Below are 24,446 nucleotides of genomic sequence, written 5' to 3'. Positions count from 1 at the left end.
TATATATATATATATATATATATATATATAGAACTATACCTTAGAATAATGGATGATGGCACGTGATAACGTGGCACGTTTCTTTTTTTAACTTCTGTCATAAATAAAAAACAGTTCTATGATTTTTACTGTCTTGGAAGTAATGCACGATTAATAATTTAATAATGACATGTGATATGTTATTTACCTTATAATATTATGCAAATTCCAAATTCATTTTGATCTTTCATTTTAAAAAAACATGGCTTGAAACACTAACTGTAATTGTCTTAAATTTGAGTACAAAATAAGTTTGATAACTGGGTGATTTGCAAAAAAAGGAAAAGAATTAGCACTCATTTTCTTAGAGTATATCTCAGATACTCGTATATCTCATCTATTGATCTTTCTTTCATGGTTTCTTGATTTCCTTCTTCTAAAAGATAATCAACGTAGTTCAATTGTTTCATTGTATTTTATTTTATTCTATTATTTCTTCGATCATATTTTAGCTATGTAAAAATGGTCACGTTTCCATTTCCATATTAGTCTTTACGTAAGAAAAGTAATACAAAACGCATATTTAAAAATTGACGAAATTCAAAGTATAATTTAAAAAGGGGAGAGCAGTTAATGTTTCAATATTTTGGTTTCTATTAGTTAGAAATTTTAAATAATATGATTTAAATAAGAAGAAGGAAAAAAGCAAAAACAAGGAAAATGAATTAGTAAACCAATTAAAAACTCAACTCATCAATAATACTTTATTTACCTAAGTGCAACTACAGGTGGACAACTAATTATGACGAGTTGTTGAAAATGGTTTTGTTTCTAAAATACAAGTTGCAATTTTTTTCCTTTAAAGTCATTCATTTGTTTTCCCGTTAAATAATTAATTAGGTTTGTCTTGTTTGAACTGAGAATAGCACAAAACAAAAAGAAATTAAAATTATGCTTATTTAATTTAATCAGAAACACAACTAGGTAAATGCGTACAGTGCTCGGAAAGAGCGAATACATTTATAACTTTTGATCTAATGATCAGATATAAATTTCTTAAGTCTCAATTTTTGTATTTCAAAGACATAAACTTTAATATGATAATTATTTAGGGCACTGTTTTCCAAAGTGTGGTACGCGTACCCCCAGGGTTGTGGGAACAGTTTAGAGGGGGCACGCGTTCTTATGCGAAATATCCTGCAACAAACAAAAAGTTTAAAAATTTTATTCAAAAACAAAGCTAGCCATGAAAATTTACGATTACGTATTTTTCTATTAGCTATTTTTTGCAGAGTTAACAGTTAATATTTAGTGGTGTCAACAGCTAGTTGTGATTTTTAATTTTTGTGCAATTTTTTTTATAGTAAAAAATCATTCATTTTTTTTATCAGTGGCACACAGCGTTACGAAAAATTTAGACGGGGTACACAAAAGTTATAAGTTTGGGAAACACTGATTTAGGGCAAACGATGTTATAAGTTGCGACTCCATACGCGAAATTTACTTTCTCTAAAAAAACATGTATTTTTTCTTGTTTGATACCTGTCCCTTGAAATATAGGAAGTGATTAAAATCTGGAAAGTATATGATCCCAGAAGTTTAGCCCCTTGAAATAGAAATTGTATTAAACACATTTTTCATATGCATTAATTTCTTATTTTGCATTAATTTATGCCAAAATAAATGAAAAATATTATACTTAGCATTTTAATGATTTATGGTTATGAAATATGATACAACATGAATCGGTGTCTCTCTTTGTGTTAAAACTGAAATATCCCAAATACGGATTACTTCTAACAATAATTTTTCAAATTTGCACTTATTTGCCGTAATTTAGATTTAAGAGAAACAGTTATTCATGATTGAAATCTCCCTAATTTGAAAAATCAGGGATAGATAAATTTTTCAATATGAATGAAAAAAAAATTCAAACTATTTTTTTTTTGGATTTTATGTTTTAACACATATATAATTTTCCTAATTTAACAGATTTTTTAGCAATTATTTTACTGTTTTATTTATGTTTATTATGTTGCTCCTAGAATATAGTATTTAACATTCAAATTTTAGGGATCCTTACTTAATATAAATACCTGTGAACTCATTGTAATAACAAAAAAAGTTTTTATTTAACTTATAGTTCAAAATATTCATATTAAAGTGTAAATAAAACCAAGTGATAAGTATGAAATTTATAGCAATTCAAAACAGGCACATGTTCCAAAGATAGTATAATTATATATAATATTTTCAATGACTGACTTTTGATATATTAAAAACATTAATTAAATGCAAACTTAATCTTAATTTTGAAGATTTATTTGATTTTAACATTGGCTTATAAGTAATATTTGTGTCTGTTAAATAGTTTAACAACAGTTGAACTAAATGCCTTACGTAAAAGAACATAACACAAAATTGCAAAATGGGAGAATGAATTTTGTTTGTGGGCTTTAATTATTTAATTTAAGTTCAATTATTTATTAAAAAGTTATGTTTAATTCAAACATTAATTTCTCATAAGTTCTTAATTAATCATAGTTAATTTAACCAGTTAGCTAACTTTATACACAGTAAAGAATTCCAGATCAATTACGGCAAAAAATACCCGCACCCCAAAATTGCTTGCAGTGTAGTTTTAAATAAAATGTTTCGGTTTATGATAAATAAGCAGATATTAGTTATAATGGTATTTTGCTATAATATCCATTTCTATATAGTCCTATATCTTTTTAACAATAAACTAATTTTATAATTTATAATAAAAGGCCTCATCAATGAATATGCAGATACTAACTACCAGGTTAAATTTAGTAGCAGTATTAGTTTGTAACTAGTCATATTTTTTCTGACGATTAACTAAATTTGACAGTTAAAATAAAATGCCTCAAATAATGATGAGTATACAAATATCAACTATCATGGTATATTTCCTTATGATATTATTAGTTTTATTCTATACTTTAATTAGCTAATTTTATAACTTTGAAATAATAAAATAGGTGCCCTACCTGGTAATAAATATCCAAATATTAATTATCACGGTATATTAAATCATATAAGCAGTTTATAATAGCTTATATTTATTTTTAGCAATCAGCNGTTGCAATAAGTACATGTTGAAGATTTCGTTCCTCAGACAGATTGCTAAAAATAAACATAATAGCTTATATTTATTTTTAGCAATCAGCTAATTTTATAATTTTAAAATAAAATGCATCACCTGGTAATAAATATCTAAACATTAATTATTACGGCATATTTAATTATGTAATTAGTTTAGGTTATACTTATTTTTAGCATTCAGCTAGTTTTACAATTTAAAAAAAGGTGCCTCTCCTGGTAATAAATATAAAAATTTAATTATATCAATATATTTAATTAAATAAATGAATATTTTATAATTAGTTCATAATAGGTTATATTTTCTTTCAGCATTCAGCTATTTTTATAATTTAAAATAAAATGCCTCACCTGGTAATAAGAAAGTAGCTAGCAGTTACAACAAAGCGAAATGAAGACTAATCTCCATTTCTCCTAATTGGTTTATATAAATCCTTCTTTTTGTTTTATTTGATGTTTCCTTTCCTTTTCATGATCGGACCAGGAAAGTGAGTCCGACTAATAATGAATGCGTATAACGACAAAGCTGAGTCCTTGATAATTGATACTTTTTAGAACCGTAATGAGTATATTCGAAGCTTGAGAAGGAAAGTAAGAAAGTGATGCAACTCTAAGTATTGGCTATCGTTAATTATATTTTTAACCTTTGTATCGGGGAAGAAAAGTGTCATACGTTCTCTTACCTTAAATAACATTATCTTACTTTAATTCTCTTTTTAAATTACGAATTTTTTTTTCTTTTGATGCAAAACATTCTATAATTGCTATTGAAATATTTGTTGTTGTCTAAAGAATGTTAGGGTCGGTTCCTATGGGAAATACTTATGACGTAATTTGTGTGCGTAAGTAGGTAGCAGTTTTGAGACAACCACCATTGCTAAGCATTTACGTTTACGTTTTATTGACGGATTCCTGTAAACTTGATACATTCACAAATATAGGTTTTAGGCAATTGAAAAATAAATAATAGGGAGATTTCGCACTTTTACGTTACATTACGTAAGTAACATTTAAATAATTGCGCATGCGTCAATTCTGGGGAAATGTACATGCACGCGTGACAAAATATCAAACAACTTATGTGAATAATAAATAAGAGATTTTGCAGAAACCCGTAAGTTAAAAACACTAACGTAGTGTAATAACTTCCGCTACAAAATCAAAACAAACATTTACATTGGTCGAGAATATTATGAACCAATACAAAGAATATTGCCAAGAATATTATTTACATTATAGTTTAATAAATGTAACGAAAGTGCGCTTTTGTGTCTAATTTCATAACTTAAAATATCGTCTGCTCTAAATAATTAGCATATTCGAAGTCACCTCCTCGAACCATTAAGAATGAGTCCTAAAACGTGATGATCTGATCATTAAATTAAAAGTTATTCAGGATGATCCGTTGTTTCTTGGTACACTGTACATCTCATACTTCTCAAGCACCATCTCATATACATTTTCTCCATAGTGTGGGAAAAGATGGGTGCATTAAAGACATCCAGAAATACTTTAATATTTCTGTTATATCTTTAACTACAGTTCAAGATAAACGCAGATCCTATCATTTAATCAGGCTTACTTATTGATTTTAGTTTTTGTTTTGTTGTGTTTTAGAAAAGAGTTAACAATACCGTTCTTCCTTTCGATCACCCTATTAATCAATCTTTTTTTTAATAATGTCAAAGTAAAATTTTACCGTAGGAATATCTTCAGGCATTTCAAAGGTTTTTGTTTCTATAAATCCTGTAATTTTAATAAGCAAATGAAATTTTTAGGCATGCAAAATAAATTTAAATACTACTTCAAATCGAATTTTTGTACCACACACACAATGTTCGTTATAACAGTTTTGATGTTGATCAAAGGGTGTTTCAAGGTTCATTTTTAGGGCTATCGCTATTTTTCATTTTTATTTACGATTATTTTAAAGTTAAAAGCTTAGATCATGACCTTTTCATACGACACAACATTTACTTTGGATTTATTCATCAACCTTACTGTAACTTATTATTATAACTTACTTAATTATATAACTTACTATTTACTATACTTTTTATACTACTTAATACATAATTTACTGTAACTTACTGTATAACCATTATAGCTCGAGAACTTGAGTAAAAGAAATGAGCAGCTGATGTGAGAAATTAGAATCATAACTGCTCCTAAACATATCCATAATAATACTTGGGTGTGCATACTGATTGAAACTTAAAACCTCCCTCACCGAGAAAAAAATTATATCTCCGGCTCAATTCTATCATTGGTTTTAAATGTTTTTATCTTATTTGTTATTTTGTGATTATGCAGCTGTGAGCTACATATATAATTGATTTGACAGAAAAAATATAATTCCCCCCCCCTTAAAAAAAAGGTTTAAAAATACATGTTCGTGTTCCAAATATTAAAAAAAATATCTTTTATCTATTAAAAAATATTAAAATAACTATTTTATCTATTAAAAATACCTTATCTATTAAAAAAATTTCCAGTTGTAAACTTAAAGTACTTAAAAATGTTTTCAAAAATATTTCACTATTCCAGCATTCCGCATCCCTGCGGGCACCCCAAGACTGCGATGCATAAACCGGTAAATTCTAATGATTTAGTAGGCACTTTTTCCCCAAACCTAATGAGTTGGTAACCTATCTCGATAGGTCTTTTTCATTTAATAGCCACTTTTTCTAAAAATTTGTTTTGCTTGGACTAACATATATTTAAAATAAAATCATGTTAGAAATAATCTTGGGTTCCGAAAAGTTAATTCAACAATAAAAGTAATATAAATATATGACAGAATTTAGCTAAACATACTGACTTTAAAGAGCTTCTTATGGAAAAATATTTGGGGAATACCGGTGAATAGTCACTTTCGTAAATGTCTGAAATAAATACTAGGTCTAGTTAAGTGTCATTGCCAGGTATACACCTGCCGGTATTCTTTCTTCTAAAGTTTTAAGTCTCAGTGCACTGCCCGGTATACATTTTCTCGGTGCGCACTACATCAATTTTTTTAATGGTCAAGTGCCCAGTATGCATTTAACCGGTACTCCGAACTCTGATGTTTCTCCTAATCTATCCTCAGCAGATATTAAAATGTAGAATAAAGATAATAATATCAACGAATAAATTAATATCAAATCGGATATAACGAATATTTCGGACAAAGCGATTATGTGATTGTTGACATTCACCGGTGAAAGTCAACATTCTCTTGATTTAGGTATTTCACGGTAGCATATACATTGCAAATGTATGAATTGTTAAAGAATTCTCCTTCTGCACGAATCTTTCCATCAGAAATTGATAAATTTTGATGGATCAAAATTTTGAATACAGACATTGGGCACTTCAATGAAAATTCGGTTTTCCAGAGTCTTTCTTTTTGTATTAGTGCACTTTTATCATTAAACAACATTCGAAAAAAAAAACGATGGAAAAAGTGACCGGTTGTTTATTTAATTTAATCTGTTACTCTTTTTTTTTTGTTTACTCGCTAAGTGGCAAGTGGTTATTTTTAGATCTAGTAATGCATGTAAATGTATTGCGGTAAAAATTTAGTTTCTCTTTTATAAAAGTATCGTGCAGTCCTTCAGCAAAGGAATGTTTAGAAACTATCGTCTAGATATGCAGACTAATACTTGTAAAAGTAAATAATTAATGAGCAATAAATGTTTTCATCGAACGTGACAAGCGATGAAAGTTTATTCTGGGAACTTCTAGTTCCTAATTACATTGTAACTCTCTAAAACGTGAGGAGTAAGAAATAACGAAAAAGTTTACTGAATTAGTTCATTTTTATTTATTTATTTTTACTTTATGTTCATTGAATGACCTTCGTAAAAAAATACGATATTCGCTAAGGGAAGCAAGACGTTTTCGATGTCGAAAAAATGATTTTTTCAACCATATCGACAAGCCATTTTTTCAAAATATTAAATACATTTTAAAACTTTAAACTTTACATTTATGACAACTACATATTAATATCATTCAATAACAATAAAAAGGAATTTAAAATGTTTATAAATTTAATTTTTATAAACATTTGAAAATTTAATGTATATAAAATTTTTTTTTTACTAGACATAACTTTCGGTACGCTCGTACAAAAAACAAATCATTGTAAAGTTATGAAAATTTCTATGCTTGTACATATACCTTATTTACATTTAATTAACTATATAAAGTTTATTTTTTTCATTATAATTTTGTTATACAGGGGAAGTTTTTTAAAATATGAACGAATTTTTGCATTTTTTTCAGAAATACTACATTTATTTTGCTTATATATAATATATTCTGAACATATTATGGAACAAACTATTTCATCTGATTTTTCAAACATATTTGCATGAGTGTATGCCAATTTTTTGTTGATTTTTCATGTAGAAATTTTTTTGAGCGTACCGAAAGCTATGTCTGGTAAAAAATTTTTTTTATATACATTAAATTTTTAAATATTTATACAAATTAAATTTATAAACATTTTAAATTCCTTTTTATTGTTATTGAATGATATTAATATGTAGTTTTCATAAATGTAAAGTTTAAAATTTTGAAATGTATTTAATATTAAGAAAAAATGGCTTGTCGATATGGTTGAAAAAATCATTTTTTCGACATCGAAAACGTCTTGCTTCCCAGACTTATTACTTTCTTTCATCTTTGTAAGTTTTTACATTACTTTTATCAGCAGATAACAGCAACTACTCAGCATTCATTGAACCACATGAGAAGTGTCTAAAACAAGACACAAAGATGCCAGGGTAGTTTTATCTAATTGATTATAGTGCTACTTAACAGTATGTTCATTATTTTGCATAAACGTATTTACATAAAATGAAAGCTTCAGAAATTATTCATAAACGTAAGAAGAAAAAAACAAAAACAAAATTACACTATTAAATGAAATTTTATTTAAAATATTTGACCGAATAAGTTTAGACCACATTTTATTTTTTATAGAAGCATAATTTTAGTTTTCATTTTTGAAGATACCGTTTCTTACTTCGAGAAAATATTTCGTCAAATTGGGGCAATAATTCACAGGGGGACAAATTTTTTGCTGCATTTATATAAATACTTGATTCGGGTGTGGAGATTTCAAATCTGAAACTAGTTTCGCTCCTAAAGCTACAGATTTGTTTTTTAAAATGGCATTTTTAGTCCATTTTTTGTCGAAATGGTTTAGACCACATTTACAGGTTTAACAGGCTACTGGTATAACAGGGAGTTGCGTAAATGTTGCGATGAACTTATTGGGGAGTTAGGGATTATCATCAAAATTAAAATTGCATAGGAACCCAAGCTTGGAAATGTCGTCACACGGATCTAGGGGTACCTACCTATTATGACTTGTTCAAGAGCACACGAAGAAGCAGTTCTTGACAGGGGAAGAGCCCCTAGCTGCGTCTAACGAAATTTATTATTTTGGGTTCCTATGCCATTTTAATCCTGCTGATGGGCCCTAACTTCTCTAGATGTTTGTCCCCACATTTGTTCACATTTTCTACACTTGTTTGTCGCTTCATTGTTGTGTGTGTGACCCCCTGCAATATTTAATGTTTCAACAAAAATAGACTGAAAATGCCATACGTAAAAAACTGTTGCTAGTAGTAAGAAATCGATTTCAGACTTAAAGTCGGTGACGTGAAAATATCCAAGACCCGTTAAAAAATCTCATGCAAGAGAAAGCAAAAAGATATGAGTTTTTCAGGGATATCTTTATTTTTTGCAGAATACTAATTTCGTCAAAAGTATTAGGCTTAACGAAAACATTTCAATAATTAATAAAAATACAATACATAATGAAAAAAAAATGCAGAATATCATTGCTTATGACCAGGAATAAAACTCAGGGAAAGTGTTAAACAGACGAGCGTATTAAAACCAATATCATTCCGTCATACAGTACTAGCATATTCAATTGTGAAATTGGGATGTTAAAGTGAATGAAAAGATAGTTGCGTGTGTGCAAATATTTGCTTCTAAAATTTTTATTCCTAACAGCGTATAAAATTATGCGTTTTTGAAATGTGCAAAAAATAATCTATTATCATTACTTAGAATTTTAAATAGCCAAACATTTTTACTGTTTCACATTAATGAAGCTATCTTTGTATGAATAAGCAAAAATATGAAGTTATCTTTTTTTAAAACTACAATTCCTTTAATTTCCGATAAATTTATTTTTAAACTTTTGATATTAAACTTTAAAAATGCATTACGCAAAGTCCTCTTCTAGATCTATAAACATGACCTTTTATAATATCATCAAGGAAATTTGTTATTCTTAATATTTAAGGAAACTTTTACCCTTAATGGTTCTTTAATAACAAATGATCCGTAAAAAATTTTGTTTTAAATGCCAGTTTAACGTTCGGATTTCGCTGCGCAGTCGATGATCAAATTATGTTGAGTGACCACATGCAATTTGTAATGGCCAATTATCGTTGGCCAATATATATCAAGAAAATTGCAATAGTGCAACAGGAAAAAGAGATAGAGAAGTCAAAATATCAACAGATAACTACTTTTAAATCAAAGGCCTCAAGTATAACAATTTATTATTCTCGAACAAATTATCTTCTGTTAATTATTTTTATTACAGTTTTTTTTACTTAATGCACGATTTTCTGCACATCTTTGTAACTTCGAAGTTTTATAGTTTTTGCTTAACTGAAAAAATTTAACGTTAAATTGAAGGTCAAAAAATAACGGTGTATATATAATATATCTATACATATCTATACACTTACGATTTTTTAAAGTGAAAGAAAATTTTGGAATTTAATATTTATTAATCTTAAGTTATTTATGAAATTTTTACAGTAAGAGTTTTGTAAGATGAATAAGCATTTAAAGTTCTTGATATTTGTTTACGTTTGTTCTTAAAAGGAAAAAATATTTTTGTTACTTCTAAATCGATTAAATAATTTCTGAGAAATAAGGATTTGAAACTAAGACTTTTTATTTGAAATTATATGCATTATGTTTTCCGATTTCTGTTATTAATCTATATATTTTCAGAATTTCAGCCAAAAAAGCAGAAAAATAAGCATAAAAATAAAAAAAGCGTTGCAAATTAATATTTAAAGGAACAAAAAAAAAAAACAAAAAAACAAATCAGTACAGAAAAAAATATACAGAAAAAAAATTAGTTATCAAATTCTGGAGAATCTCTATTACGGAAGTCAACTTTTATCTCCTCACAATTTCTGTTGTCAATCAAATTGGTTTGGTTGTCTTTGTTTTAGACTATATTTATAACTTCTCATCAGATTTGAGAAGGTTCGTTTTTTTCTCTTTTGGATATGAATTTTCAACTTTCATTGTGCAAGCTTTTTTATTTTAATTTTTGGCAGAGATTCGTGATTTATACATTAAGGGTTTTAATACGATTTCTTTCCTACAAGTTTAACAGTTAATAATTCTCGAACTACTCATCAAATCTAATTTTTTTTATTTCATAGAGCTCCTTGTACATTATTTTACACACTTCTGTAATTTCAAGATAAGATTTCTAGCAGAAAGTAAAATGTAACGCAAAGCGTCCCTGTACACTTTTCTACACACCTTAATAGTTGATAAGTTTCTACATTGTATAGCTTTCTCACAGCAAAGGAAAATGCAACGTTAAATTACACACTCAAAGCAGATGCTGCCCATTCCTAGTTTTTATGCAGAGAGAAATCATTATTCAAGTTGACGTTATTGTCAGTTAGTTTAATTTTATAAATAAATTTATGAACGAAAATCAACAAACAATAACTGAAAAATTTCTTTTTTAAGAGAACAGTTAGTTGTTCAATAATTATGAATGAAAGTAAATAATTCTCATGATTTGTTCTAGAATTGAAATGAAAACACAAGGAAAAAAACATTATTTCTTTTAACTTCCAGCCAATATTTTGAATATTATTACATTATTCTAAGGGTCAAAGAGCAGAGTTTAGGAGATCGAAAACTCCAGTGATAAAAGTGATATTGAGAAAATATCTCATACCTGATTTGTAACTTAATTTATGTTAAGTTAGAAATCAGGTATAAAATTTGTAAATTAATTTGTAACTTATTGCTTAGCAACTTAATGAATTTTAAGAGGACAATGGTTCAATAATTATGCATAAAATTAGATAGTTCTCACGATTTGTTCAAGAATTGAAATAAAAACCCAAGAAAAAAAAACGTTAACTTCCAGCTAATTTTTTGAATATTAATGCTACATTTTATGGGCCGAATGCAGAGTTTAGTGGTCGAATGCGCAAATCCAGTGGTATTGAAAAAAGATCTTATACTTGATTTGCAACTTTGTTTGTATTAAGTCACAGATCAGGTATTCAAACAAAGAATAAAAGCAGGAAAAGGTAGTAAAAAGCAATAAAATAAAAGATATGTATGTTAGTAAGACAGGTCAAGTATAAGATTTGTAAATTAATTTGTAACTTGATGCATAATTATTTATAAATAATATGCATACCTGTGAAATGTTTTTCTCGACCATGAAGAGTTCATTATTTAATTCATATTAATTCATAATTTAATTCATAAACATTATTAAATCGGAAGACCCATTTCATTATTTATAATGTTAGGTTCATGATCAAACGCTTTTTCGTTTCATGAAAATTATTAAAATAGTTAAAATTCAAGTTAAATCATGGGTTTGCAATTCAGTTATAAATTATTAAATTATTCCACTAATTATATTAACTGGTGTTACTGATTACATAAATATCAAAACTGACGACTCTTTATAGTATTAATAAATTAAAAAAAGGAACTCACAAATTTTATATTACCTAAATGTAATATCAGTTCAAACTAAAATACTATACATGAAATTTAAAAAAAAGATTTCAGTGAAGAAGTTTCAAACTCAGAATTTAAGAGTTAAGAATATAGAAAAGAGTAATATCAAAAACTCTTACCTAGTTGAAATAGAGTTTATAGTAATTGTCCTAAGAACACACACGATATTCTGCTTATAACTTAAACGTTCAACAAATAAAAATAATATAATTTTTAAGTATTGGTATGCTTTTTTTTATCAGTGAATTTTCCTGTGACGTCAAAAATTCAAAAATTTCTGAGATTTTCCCCAAAATGGACCCTTTCTTCCATCGATTTCGTGCACAACATCTTGCAGGTTATAAGAAATGAAATTTCCGTTTCTCGAGAAAATTCTTCATTATAAACATGGGTAAACATAGTAACGTGACAAAACGTAATTATGGACATAATTTGAATTAGCAACGTAATTTGAGAAATAATGAATTTGTATTTTGAGTGATTCATTTCATGAAGGACATTTGAGCTAACAAAAACAATGACTCCAATTGATGAAATCAAAAATTCTGGAAGATTTTAATGAGGTTTTAAAAATGGACGCCTACTTTCCGAAAAATAAGTCTTAATTACTTTATTTTTAGATGTGCAATTTTTTTAATTTTATTCTTTAAGGGTGGTAAATTTCCTTATCACCGAAAGTATCAGATATGAAATACAAGTACATTGCTTTACATAGATATGTAGCTATTTTTTATTAGTTTGAGGATGCTAAAAAGAACACTAAGCAAAGGGCGACACTGTGGCATTTTATTTTATTTTATAACCGTCGTTGAACAGACAATTCAATGATTTGAGTTTACAACTTGAGTTTTCAATTTTGAGTTTACAACTACCAGTGTCGAACTCCGTAGACTTATAATTTTGAAAGAGAACCAGAAGACAAGGGAACTCCTGGATCAAGTATTGGAAGAAATTTGAATTCGTGGAGGACTTTTTGATTAAAAATAACCGGCATTTGTGTTACACGGAGAAGAAAACCACGAAAACCTCCCACGGACTGCTAGGGTTTCTAACCTCTGATTCATCTGCCACTGAGGATATTTTTACTCCAGCACTGTGGTCGGTGTGAAACGGGAGTAGAATTCGTGTCTATCAGCCACCTCTGGGATTCGATTGTGGTTCACCTCATTAAGAAGCAAACGCTCGATTCTCTCAGCCCCCACGGCACGGAGTTCAGGATAAAAAGTACCGACACCCTAAAGTGCCGGTATTTTTTTTACCATTATTTGAACCAAATTTTTTACAGTGCACGCGACTTTTCACCTGATTCCTAGTTTTTCATTTTTAATCTCACAGTGCGACATTTACTCTAGAACAGCCATTGTGGACTTACCTAGAATCATTTGGGGGTCAATTTAACCCTCATGAGAAATTGATGTTTATCCAAAGTAAATGCTTTCTTTAACTGATGGATATTGTAAAATACAATAATTAAGAATTTTTTTTTATTGACGTAGTGACAATATAACAATTCAGTATATTATTGTATCACAGATTATTCTTTGGCTGGAACACTAGTCACACGAAAATAGATGAAAGACATGAATATAAGCAATAAGTATTAACATACATGTTTTAAAATGTGGAAGTTAGTTAAACATTAGGGCTGGGATATAGTATAGCCGCGCAGCGTGAGAGCAACAGTAAAATATCAACAAATTGGTTTCTAGCATATCTCATATCTCTCAGAAGTTTTATTATTCCGCAATATTATAAGCGTAACTTTTTTATATTTCAGAGACTGAATTTTACATCAATTAAGGGATATCTGATGCGTAAAACATTTCTTCGTAGTTTTACAACTACAGGAATAAACTCGCAATGCCCAATTATGGCGACAAAAGATTCCTTGAAAACTACCCAAGCGTTGAGGACAGCAAAGACACAAACGTTGTAAAAATGTCTTGCAAAATCAACAAGAGGCATGAAACTTCAAAAACGAAATTTTTTCTTTTCTACCAAAATGACCCCGTCTGGCTGCTTTAGGTATTTCCACGATTATTAGTTTTAATAATCAACATAAACGCATGAAAATTGGATACAGTATACTTAGAAACAATTTAGTAAAAGTAAAGAAGTATGAGCTTCGAAGCTCACGTGCACCCTCGAAAACAACATAAGAAATGGAAAAATATTATCTAAATGATCCCAACTGCACTCCTATAATTATAAAGAAGACAGGTAATTTTCATAGTAATAATTACCATAAAAAATCACTGCGAATCACTCTAATTAAATAAATTTTACTGTCAAAATTACTTTATTGTTATTTTTAGGGAGAAATGGATTTTACGGACGAAGCTAAAACGAACACTAAAAGAAGAACGAAACAGTGACATTCGAAATAAAACATCATGAGACAGGTCATTGAAAAATAGAGTACAATGTAAAAAATTTAATTACGATTAAATAGAACCGGCACTCAGTGCGCAGGTATTTCTTACTGTAAAATCCATTTTTCCCGGAACATATTAAGGAACAAAAAATCTGATACACCGTAATTTTTATTGAAAGCATTACCGTAAAATCTTTGAAGCACTCTAATTAAATAAATATTACTGTAAAAGTTACGGTAAAGATTGATTTTGTGGATGATGTACCGAAATTGCCGGTACTTAATATCGTAATTTGATTCAGGATTTTTTGCAGTGTAATTGAAATGAACATGATTTGGATAGTACATATTTGTGATTAAAAAATTACGACTTGAAATCCTATGCATGCCTTACCCCTAACATTTGCTCTTTATCGAAAACGGAAATATTTTAAAAATTATCATTAAAGTCTTTCCAGTTCATATAATCATTATTATCGTTATTATTATTATTATCATTAAATTTTATTTTAGTTATTTGTCTTCGTACAAATCTTATTTTAACAAAATTTTGTGATTTTAGACTGATTTTTTAAACTTTAAGCTATGTTTCTGTTACTTGCTGTATCTCTAACTAGTGCAATTTTCAACTAATTTACTTAAAATATCGACACAATATTTACAATAAATATAGTTTTCGTTGCTTGTTGAGATTTTTTCATTGGGTTGCCTGGTTTTGTTTAATTCATGAAAATGTAATTTATTTTTGAATTTTTTTTCGAAACACCGCCGCTTTGTTAAAAAAAAGCACTTTTTTAAAACTTCTACTCGCAACGAAAAACTACATGTATGTAGTTTAAAAAAATCAAAACGGAATCAAATTTGGATAATAATTTTTACACATTGCATGGAGTCTAAGAGTCTATATAGCAAAGCAATTTTTCAAGTATTTTAAAGTACTTTATTCCTTATGCTTTTATGAAATATTTCTTCGTTGAAATACTATTTTCCTGTATAGAAGAGAGTTTAGAGTTTTGCTATAGTTTTTTTCCCACTTACATTCATTGTACAATGTAATTTGATATTTCAAAATTCTATGAAGAAAGTTATAAGAGTGTTACTTTGTTTTGTGTATTTGTTGTCTCTATTTTAAATAGAAAGGTATTTTGAACAATTAGTGAATTTTTAGAGCATATAACATAAGTACAAGTAGCATTTAAAATCAGCTACCATTGTATGAGAAGTGCCCAAATAAAGTACAGATATTTTGATTGACTGTGTTAAGAAATATAAATAGATAAAAATACAAGACCTAGATAAGGAAATATTTTTATAACTTAAAATTTTTTCTAAATATCAAAAAATATTATTGCTATAATTTAAAAACGTGTGAGACTTATAGTTGCGTAATGAAACAATAATAACCGTTACAAATCATTGTAACATAATTTTCCACTCTGAGGAAAAAAAGTATGATCAAAACTATCAGAATATGGTAAAATTTACCATATTTTTGGCTCAATGGGAGCACCAAAAAGTTCGGTAATTTTTACCGCAGCGCTTTAGTAAGAATTTTAGTAGCATTCACAATAAAATAAGGTTTTATAATATGTGATATAATTTGGTAATAAAATTTGGTTTGGTAGCTTTATCATGATATCTTAGAGCATGACAAGAAACCATTTATTCGGTTAAATTTAATTTTCAGTTACGTATTTTGTACTAAATGCATGATTATAAGAACTAAAATTTAGAAAATTAGAATTCCCGGTATACCGTTCTTTATCATATGAGCGGAAAATGTATCAAATGAATGGTTTTAACTCTTTAAATTTATTTTTGTTATTGTATATTTTTATTATTGTATTTTGTATATTTTTATTGTTATTGTATTTATTACTAGAAATGTCGTAATTATCTAGTGCGGTAATTTCACCAGAATTATTTTCTTTAAGAGCTATGAAGAAAATATTATGAAAATTGAATTAACAACTGAATATACGCAAAAAACAAATTTAATAGAATTTTTCATACTGTTTCTGCAGGCCTGTATTTGTTTTATAATCCAAAATTTCAGAAACTTAAACACATTAGGAATTTCCTATGATACTATGTTTCACTTTATGTAGTCGATTACAAAATGTAAAAATAATAAAAATGATGACCAAGAATAAAATAGTTGACCTTGAATAAAATAAGAATTAACTATTCTCTACTATATCCTCTATAAATGTATGAATAAAGAAAAATTTTTTACGACTGTGTAATCGAAACATCTGGAGCATCATTAAACTGATAAAATTTAAAAATAAGCTATGTTAAAAATAATTATTTTGTAACCATTCTTTTCTTCTCAAAATAAAATAAACATTTTTGTGAGCTACTGACAGAAGGTTCATAAAATTTGTTTATAATCGACGCTTTATTTTTTATTAAATGTGCAGTAATAAGAACTATAATTTTAGAGACTAGAATTTCCGGTAAACCGTAACCTCACGAATGAAAGAGAATCTTCTAAGTCTTCAGAGTTTGGCACGACCAGTTATGCTAAACTAGATTCCTCCATCACCATATCTCTGAGGTTATTTTTTTTTAATTTGTTGAGATGGCGAATTGGTTTCGATAAGAATTCGACAACGGGCTGTCCGTAGATTCAGAAATCATTTTTCCAGTAGTCCTCTGGTTGGTAGCTAAGATAGTGTATTAATATTTTAATGAATTAGAATTAAAAGAAATTTTTTTCCACCACTACTTATAAACATTTTAACAGTAAATTAAAGGTCAGACAGAAAAATGATCATGCTCCAAGAAATTGTTATGGAGTTCTAATATTTTTGTTTCAAAAAAATGGCTTTAGTTGGCTACCACTGACAAATATGTATAAACTCAAATGTTGAATGGTTATGTCATAAGTACCAACTATATAGGTACAACTATAAGTACTATTATAGGTACAAAATATTATTTTGATATATTTGGTGATTATTAAAACTGCACCAATCAGTTTTAATGCCGATACTTTAGAATTAAGAGTTTCACTGCCCCTTGAAAGATATATGTACCTGAGAAAATCACTTAATAGTGGTACACTTTAACTATCATAAATTGGTAGCGAGCAATAGCATTATCATGCCAAGAGATGCTAAATACATTTTATCTTTATTCCAATGGTATGAATAACAAACAACGAGCTTTGCTTACTTCAATAACGTTAAGCCGCTGAAGATATCAACATATAACATTAAATTTAAAAAAATTGAATTTATTTTTGCTATAGTAATTAAAAAACTTAGTGGAAGAACCAGGTAAGTGATATTTTCAGAACGAAGAAAGAGCACATGTATCGGAATTATTTTATTACGAATTTATTAGAAGGTTTAGCTAATAATTCTTTGCTTTATTTTATTTATCACTGCCTAATTTGAAATAAAAATCATGCAAGCATACTAAAAACCAATACGAATTAGTTATGTTAAGATACTCAAACAGTTCTGTTACATTAAACATACCTATATTAACGAAACCACTTTAAGTTATTTTCTTTAATTGATTAGTTCTCTTAAAAATGTCATTCACCTGGTTCTTCCATCAAGCTTTTTAATTGTGTCGATACATGTCTTTCAGTTTTGAGTATGATTTCGTTGTGTTTCTCAGTACTGATTTATTTATTTTTTTTATTCATCCCATGCGAAGAACGGGTATTAAGTTAGTACTATATAAAACTAAATAATAACTTATAACAATCTTAATAATGATTTTCGATTTTGGATATTATAGGATAAACCTTTTATGGCTTGCCAACATAGAGATTATCACCATTATTTAAGCTGAATTAGATGCATCCATCAATAAATCCAAAAGCTATTTTTTAATGAAGTTTATTTAAAAAAATAATGAAGTAAATAATAAATTAAATTAAAACATTTGGGATTGATTAAATATACCAATGACAGTCTTATTTGAATATTAAATATACCATTGACAGTCTCATTTAAACATTCTGGCATATTTTTTTAAACATGTAATACTACATAAAACTAAATAGTAATTTATAACAATCTTAATAACGATTTTCGATATTATGGGATAAACCTTTTATGACTTGCCAACATAGAGATGATCACCAACATTTAAGCTGAACTAGATGCATCCATCAATAAATCCATGAGCTATTTTTTAATGAAGTTTATATATGTTACCGGCAAAGCTTGGAATCCGGCATTGTATAGAATGCCTAAAACTAGCCGGCAATGTATGAAACGATTTATATTTCACACATTTCCTAGGCATTCTATAGAATGCCAAATGAGAAAGTGGCAAAGTATTAAATACATCTCCAATTTCCAAATCACTCTCAGTATTTTTTCAGAATAAAATTTTTATTTTTGAGAAATGCATGCTACTGTGAATGACCGAAATCTGGAGAATGTCGACTTTCTCCGGTGAATGTCAACAATCACATAGTCGCTTTGGTGAATGTCCGAAATATTTATTACATCCGATTTGATATTAATTTATTTGTGGATATAATTACGTTTATTCGATATTCTAATACTTACTGACGATCGATTACATTTATTCGATGTTTTAATACTTAATGACGATAGATTAGAAGAAACATCAGTGTTTCGAGTATCGGGCAAATATATACCGGGCAATGGCCCTTGACCTTAAAAAAACATCAGTGTAGGGCATACCGGGCAAATGTATACCGGGCAATGGCACTGAGCCTTAAAAAACATCAGTATGGTATATACTGGGGAAATGTATACCGGACAATGGCACTTAACTAGACCTAGTATATATTTCGGACATTTACCAAAGGTCTAGTCATATTAGGTCTAGTTAAGTGCCACTGCCAGTATATGAGCCTTAATGACTACCACGATTTATCCTAGATGACGTCGCTTGCTGGCATCCATTTAGCTGTTATGTTAGTAAACATTACCACCTATAGGATAACATGAGGTTTATACATGGACAATTAATTGTATAGAGTGCTCCGATTATGGAGTTTTCAAAAACATTTCAAATTTTAAAAAATTTCGTTCATTAAAAAAAATTCATTAAACAGTATTTAATTATTCCACAATTGATTTGAAAATTTGAGTTTTTTTATTTTTTGTCATTATATTTTATATTTTGATTAAATGCACCGTTATTTGAAAGCACCCAGTTTCTTAAATTTTTTTATCTAAAACTCTAAAATCGGTGTAAAAAATTTGGGAATGATACTACAGTCGGACCTCTATGTAACAAAGTTGCTAAATCCCGATAATAAATTCGTTATACGGAAAATTCGTTATACAGAAAATCATCTTTTGACATACTTAAACACAAAGCAGGTTTTAAATTCATAAACATGGGACATAATTAAAATAGCAAACTGATACACCTTTATTTTGTAAACTAGTATCTACTATTTATTTCATAAATCTTAGAAATAAAAGAAATCTGCATGGAAAGCAAGAATAGAGAAAAACATTATTCAGTGTTACACTATCATGCTACATGCATTCTCAACTAAAAAAAAAAAGCTACATTTATGTATAAAATTATAACTGTATTTATTTGCTGTATAAAATTACAACTGCAAAGTAATTTTAAACATACATTACCACATGCATTCTTAAGTTTAATTGCTACTGCTAAAATCCATTAATTTTTTCTCAGTTTTTCGTTTGAAATGCAAACAAAAAGGGATTTTATTGCTTTCTCTAAAAGTTAAGGAGCTTCGAAAATCAATTCAAGGTCATTTCCTCTATAAAATGCGTTAATAAGTTTGAAATGTTCTGAAATATTTTGAGAAATAGGGAAAGGGAATCTCAAAGAAAATTTCGCTAAATAGAAAATTCACTTCGCTATTTGGAAGTTATTTTACGAAGAAATTTCCAAAATGTCCTTGGTTCCTAGAAAGAATTCGCAAAATAGAGAAATTCGGAAAATGGAAGTTCGTTATATAGAAGTCCGACTGTATTTTTAAATGCCTCGCACTTGTTTGGAAAGTTAAATTGTTTTTTGAATTTATTGACTCAAAATTACATTTAAGCCAGTTCCTAAGTATTTTAGTACAGAAATCAGAGAGCCCCTAACCCTTAAACCCCTTTTTAACATGTCGTATACCATATATTTGTATGAACTATACTTGTTATATTTGTATGAATTATAGCATGTTAAACCTCCTTTTTAACATGACTTATACCGTATATTTGCATGAACTATACTTGTGACACTAATTTTTGCTAAATAAAAATTGATTAAGTTCTGTTGCTTAAAAAAACTCTTTTATGAACAAAATTACGTTGCAGAATAAGTAAGACACATTTTTATGTAGCTGAAAACAAAAATGAAAACTTTATTTTGCGCATTAAAAACAATACTTCAGATTAGCTCCTTACAAATTGTCGTTGCGCAATTGCAGCATTGAATATCAGACGACAAGTTTAACGAACCAGGTAAAAATACTCACGTTCAAGTAAATCATTTTAAAACAATACTAGGTTTATTTTTTGCTTAAAAAAACTATTATTATCAAGTATTTATAAAACTATTTACATATGCTTTGAAGGTAGGCAGTCGTAGATTATTCTTTGTCTGACTAATTTTCCTTGATGTAATCTGGTAGTGTTTTAATCGCGGGAAATTGTCTCACAATAAAAAAGTTTTCTTGTAATTAGTTGAACGCTTTATTATTTGGAGTGTGGTAATTTTAGTATCGACAAGTATTATTCTTTAATTAGTTTACTTAAACATAGTCAATTATTTTTCAGTTGCGATATTATTTGACTGATCATTTTTTAATCATATTTCTAGATAATATTGGTCAGATTGCTAGTAATATAGTAGAAAATGTTGTTCGCCGTCTGATGTTGATATTTAATCTTTAAAGATATTACTATTACTATTCTTTTGGCATGATCATTCTGCGTTGTATAGAATATGAATAAGAGGGGAAAAAAGGGGATACCTGGTATAAATCTCCATCGAATCATACAATTTTCACATACCAAGAATCAACCTTAAATTGTTAAATTTAAGGATCTAACATTAACTATGCTAATTAATTAGCACAGACGATATTTTAACTAACAAAATAATACATAAAAATGCACTTTCTCTGAATAGACACGTCTTTTTCTGACGAATTCGTGTTCTTGATCCTTAATATAAAGGGGTCGCCGCAATCTGGGAAATATGATCTCAATATGTTTGGCTGGAGAACTGCTGAAAATTTGAACCCAATGATATTAATTTCAATTTTTACGTAAATCACTATGACTTAAAAAACTTATAAGCGAATCGAAAAAATGTTTTTACACAAGTATAAAATCCTTTTTCTAAAAGGTATTTTCAAGTAAAAAGTGATTTTGTGGAATTTTTCATTTTTATTATTAATTTACTTGATTACAGTAAAGAAATTAATTATATTAAAAAAATTACATCATTTTGAATAATGTAATTTGAAACGATAAAATGCAAAATTTGCACAAATTAGCCGAATAGTTTTTGCTTAATCTTAAATTAATTTTATTTTAATTTTCATATTTTAAATGTATGAGACTTTCTTGAAATTGGATTATGCTACCTATTTCGTTCAGATTTTTTCATTTTGTCATTTAAAATTAAATACTTTAAAGGGATGTAAAAATTTGCATACTTTACATTTTAAAATTGACTTGATGGTTATAAAGTAAAATAATAATTATAATAATTAAAAATTATTATTTAAATGGAATTATCTTTGAATAAATGAATTTTGTGTGAATGAATGAGTGTTCTCATAGAAGCAGAAACACTGTAAATTTTACATATTTTGAAAGTTGCTTACTATTTTTTCTCAGTGAACGATGCTGGAGTTCAACGTTACTGGAAACATGGTTTGATTTAACATGATAATAAGTCAGCAGCTAATTTACACAATATCATGATTAGACGGCATGTCCCAAATAACATTGAAAACTGAGTAAGAGAATGTCTATTGAACTCAAACTACAAGAACTGTTGTTCTTGTAATTTATAAGAACTGCTAAATTCTTGCATTACCATGCTTAACAAGTCATTAGGAAACATAAACTAACATTTGTTGGAAAAAGTTTTTGACCTCAAGTTTAATTTCCGTCTTTAGTTTTGCAATTGATGTCCGACAATTTGCCCAGATAATAATTCTGGTCAAAATTACCAGAATATGGAAAAATTTACCTTGTTTCTAGCTGTATGGGAACAATAAAAAACACGATAATTTTTACCGATGCGCCTTGGTGATGGCTTCTTTATAAAACTAACAATAAAACATAGTTTCTATTACAATGCAGTTTGGTAGTAAATGTGGTAAAATTTGGTAAATTTAACCAAAAGTCGGTAATTTTAACAGCACTTTTATAGTTTGAAATGACGAAAATTGGTTCAGCTTGATAACCTCTATTTTATTAAACACTAATTAACTTTTTTTCTCGTCGGTTAATTGCTGTTGTTCTGAAAATACAATATTATTCAACATCTACCAACGTTAAAAAGTAATAGTAAATGGTATTGGTAAAAAGTACAGTGTAGCAAAAAAAAAACTTTGAAAAACTCTTAATCTTATATGATCAAATCTTCACGTTTTAGGACTCTATCTTTAGAGTTCAAGGGGGGTGACCTCAAGTATGCTAATCAATTAGGTATTTTAAAATGCGGAATTAGACACAAAAGCGTACTTTCTCTGAATAAACGCACCCTTTTTATGACGAATTCGGATTTCTGACCCCCAAATTAAAGGGGGTTGTAGCAATCCCAATGGTGTGGTCAGAAGAGCGGTTCGAAGTTTGAATCCCTTTTTAATTTTACTTTTTTGTTAATTTTACTTTAGATAGCTAGATTTTACATAGCTAGAGAGCATTTTAAGTGAATTAAAATATTTTTGCTCACAATTATAAAATTTAACCGCATTTCCCAGTTGTGGCTACACCAATATTTTAGGAATCAGAAATCCGAATTCATCGAAAAAGAGGCATGTTTATTCAGAGAAAATTCGTTTTTATGCCTGATTTCATAACTTAAAATATCTCTTATGATAATTAATTAGCATATTTGAGATTATCTTCACGAACCATTAAGATTAAGTCCTAGAACATCAAGATCCAATCTTCACATTAAAAGTTATTCAGGGTGGTTCGTGCATTTTTTGCTCACTGTTCTTTTAAACGTATTAATAAAGGGTTATTATTATATGGAGAAATTTGAAGTACATATCCTCTTTCCAAAGAATATTTAAAAAAAACATTTTTGGAACTCTATTTAAAAATATAAATACTGTTCTAAAAAAAATAATGAATTAGAAATTGATTCATTTAAATTTTTGTCAATAGAAACATGCTTAGAAAATTGTTTTAATACGCATGCCCACACATTTTGCATTATAAAATAAGATTACAAAGATATTATTTAAAATTATAATTTGAAACAATTTAGCCGTCATTTTGGTCGCAATTAAAAAGGAAAGCTGTGAATAGAAAAATAATAACTAAATTGAACTTTTCCCTTTATTTTCTCAAACGGATCATTCATAGAAACTGACAATCAAATACTATAAAAAGCACGAAAACCCAGATTGAAATCGCTCATATAATACAAATGAATGAACCTCATTTTATTTTTTTTTAAAATAAATTAACTGTCATTGTATGTTTACGAATACATCCTTTTGAAAAGCGATTTATTTTGTTTCATTGAAAAATTGTTTTTGACGTTTACTTCGGGAAAATCCTACACGGTTTGTTTATAATCACCATAATCAACGTCAAATTATAAAGAAACTTGTATTTGGTACAACATCAGGAAAGTTCCTATTTTAATTTGTTTGGAAACTATAATTTATGAGTGTCTGTATAGGCAAAATTAGAAACGCTAGAACTGCTTAAAATTATTTTTGGCGCAAGCATTGCAAATCAAATAGATCTAGGATTAAATAGATCTTTTTTTAAACTGATTCGGATTTCTGACCCCGCAATCTGAGAAATATGGTTCCATCAGGAGAATGCTCCAAAGTTTGGAACCCTTAATGTTAATTTTACTTTTTGCTTGTTTCGCCATATCTCGAGACCTTTTTAAGCGGTTTGAATTTTTTTTTCAAATTTTCGTTTATCCAAATATAATTCCATGCAAAAAATAAATTATAGTAAATATTTATTTC

General features: G+C 28.1%; 1 protein-coding gene across 5 annotated transcripts in view; it reads right to left on the bottom strand.

The window, feature by feature from the left end:
• The window catches only part of LOC107456327 (SEC14-like protein 2), a 71,691-nt gene that overhangs the window by 29,759 nt on the left and 17,486 nt on the right, over window positions 1-24,446 (bottom strand). For 2 of the 5 annotated variants that reach the window (XM_043049345.2, XM_043049346.2), the window contains exon 1: window positions 3,457-3,616. The exons of 1 other annotated variant lie outside the window; for it this stretch is intronic. The gene's annotated coding sequence lies outside the window, so the exon portion shown is untranslated. Of the gene's footprint in view, window positions 1-3,456; window positions 3,617-12,041; window positions 12,173-24,446 lie in introns of those variants that run through there. 2 more of the 5 variants (XM_043049347.2, XM_071183206.1) reach the window with 2 other exon arrangements.

The sequence above is a fragment of the Parasteatoda tepidariorum genome, chromosome 7, assembly GCF_043381705.1.
Source record: "Parasteatoda tepidariorum isolate YZ-2023 chromosome 7, CAS_Ptep_4.0, whole genome shotgun sequence".
NCBI classification, from domain to species: Eukaryota; Metazoa; Arthropoda; class Arachnida; order Araneae; family Theridiidae; genus Parasteatoda; species Parasteatoda tepidariorum.
The sequence above is the reverse complement of the archived record's forward strand: the minus strand, read 5'-3'. Positions and strand labels throughout refer to the sequence as shown.